The following is a 2,645-nucleotide window of genomic DNA, read 5'->3' on the forward strand; positions in this document are numbered from 1 at the left end:
TAACCGGAAGGTTTGCTGGTTGGATCCCCGGCTCCTCCTTAGCTGAGTGTCGAGGTGTCCCTGAGCGAGACGCCCTCGCCCTGACTGCTCCCCAAAGGAAGGTTGCTAGTTGGATCCCCGGCTCCTCGTGATACTATTTTTGGGAAAAGATTGTTTTTTTCGCTTTCGGGGGCCTGATTAACTGAGTGTATTCACAAACCTTTCATTCATCATTCACTTTGATTAGCACTTTCACTCCTTTCCTAATCTTACGCATTGCTTGTCTTTTTTCCATTTTTCAACAGGTGGCATTCAGCTGCAAAGGGAGGAGCGTACCCTCTACATGAGGATACATTACCAAGCCTCGACGCTGAGCCGCTCCAGATCTTCATGACACAACCAACTGCCGCAAGGCACAGTTTGACCAAAGTCTTAAGCTCCAGTCCAGTCTTAAGCTCCAGTCCAGAGTTTGACCAAAGTCTTCAACTCCAGTCCAGTCTTCAGCTCCAGTCCAGAGTTTGACCAAAGTCTTCAGCTCCAGTCCAGTCTTCAACTCCGGTCCAGAGTTTGACAAAAGTATTCCGCTCTGGTCCAGAGTTTGACCAAAGTCTTCAACTCCAGTCCAGAGTTTGACCAAAGTCTTCAACTCCAGTCCAGAGTTTGACCAAAGTCTTCCACTCCAGTCCAGAGTTTGACCAAAGTCTTCAGCTCCAGTCCAGAGTTTGACCAAAGTCTTCAGCTCCAGTCCAGAGTTTGACCAAAGGCCTCCGTCCCAACTCAAACCCAACAAGCGCATTGTCCTAATACACACACACACACACACACACACACACAGAAAAGCCCCCCCCAAAACCGAGACCCGGAGCCCTACCGCTGATGGAGCGCGTGCAGCACATGACCAAGACGGCCATCCGCCGCGCGTCCCACATCGAGATGAACCCTCAGACCAAGAGGAACCTGCAGGAACTCTTCGTCAACTTCCTCCTCATCCTCATCTGCCTCCTCCTCATCTACATCATCGTTCTGCTGAGCAGCTGAACGCCCAATGGACTCACTGGAGAACACTGGGGCGTTGGAGATGGTGGGTGGGTGGGTGGGTGGGTGGGTGGGGGGGGGTACAGTTTGGGTTTGACCTACTTTATGTTTTGGGCCGGCAGTGTTTCAGGAGGTAGAGCAGGGTTGGCTGGTAACCCGCAAGGTTGCTGGTTCGATCCCCGGCTCCTCCTCCTCCTAAGCTTGAGTGCCGAGGTGTTCCCTGAGCGAGACGCCCTCACCCTGACTGCTCCCTGACCGGCCGGCTGTCTCCCTGAGGGGTCCACTCCGCCATCGGTGTGTGAATGTGTGCGTGAACGGGGTGAATGTCAGGCAGTATTGTGAAGCGCTTTGGATAAACACACGCCACTACACGCACACACACTTTGACACCGACTTAAAGGAAAGGGTGTAAACACAAGCACACTCAAGTCATTTTAAAAGGTGACATATTACACCATATATAACACAAGCAGTTTTGAAAATCGGCCTCTTCTGACATCACAAGTGGGCGTGTCCAGCTGGATGTATGACGGATAGATGAGCAACGTTTGCTACGGTCCACTGGGTAGGCGGGTAGGCTGATCCATCCTGCGTACATCTTGGTGGACACGCCCACTTGCGATGTCAGAAGAGGCCGATTTTCAAAACAGCTTGTACCGGCTAATCACACTCACACCTGGTGGTGTAATATGTCACCTTTAAAGTAATACTCTTGAAGATTGTCATGAAAATGTCTGCTAACGTTTAAATGTGTTAATTCCTGCCACTAGGGGTCGCCGAATCAAAAACAATAGCAAAAGACGCTGTTTGGCGATGTAGCGAAGTACCATGGCGAGTTGTAGACTTCACCAGCATTGCCGAAGAAGGTCCATTTGATGTCACTCATGCAGAATTTGTTTTCACAGAGCATTTGATGTATTAAAGGTTTATTCACGTCACGTTTAGTCTCGTTATGTCATTTACTTCTAATGAAATAGCCACAAGTAACATAGCGTTAGCTTGCTAACTTACCATTCGAGTGTGGTTATCTGTTGTCAAATGAATAATACTAAACATAATGAGCATGTTAAACGTTTATACTTTATAACATTACCGCACGCATTACAGCGTTTCTGTGCAGAATTTGATTCGGCTTAGCGGAGTTAGCTGGTGTTGAAAGTGTTTTTTTGCTTTTTTTTTGTAGTTAAAAAGATATTCAACAGATTTTCTGATCGGAATTACAGCGATGTGCCGCAGGGAACTTAAGTCGCACTCACTTGTATGCTTCCTGTGCAACATTTCATAGCATTTTGAAGCTAAGCTACAGAGCACATAGCAGTTATATAAAAAAACGCAATTGACCCAACTTTAGCTCTGCATGGCTCTGGGTCTCTAGAAGCTTTGTGGACCAAAACCGATTGAAAATGATAATTGAGTTGCACTTTCTACTGTTGCCACTGTGCCAGAGAGTTAGTTGAGCTACTGTGTGAAATCATTTTAGGACTTTTTTTTTTTAGGACGTTTTTTTCAATCAGATGTGTTTTTTGTTTTCTGTCCTGACTATTCCAATAAATAAAGTTGAACCAAAAACCGAAAAAGTAGCAATAAGCTCTCAAATACGTTTTTTTTTTTTTTTTTTAAAGCTTTAAGCT

The 2,645-nt window shown here is 46.5% G+C and overlaps 1 pseudogene across 1 annotated transcript; it reads left to right on the forward strand.

The window, feature by feature from the left end:
* The first annotated feature begins 397 nt into the window (after positions 1-397).
* On the forward strand, positions 398-1,017 carry LOC311376684 (phospholamban pseudogene; annotated as a pseudogene). Its single transcript has one exon. The product of its transcript is annotated as a phospholamban pseudogene (transcript).
* Positions 1,018-2,645: the final 1,628 nt, after the last annotated feature.

The sequence above is a fragment of the Micromesistius poutassou genome (genome assembly GCF_964030765.1).
Source record: "Micromesistius poutassou genome assembly, contig: SCAFFOLD_5433, whole genome shotgun sequence".
Lineage (NCBI taxonomy): Eukaryota > Metazoa > Chordata > Actinopteri > Gadiformes > Gadidae > Micromesistius > Micromesistius poutassou.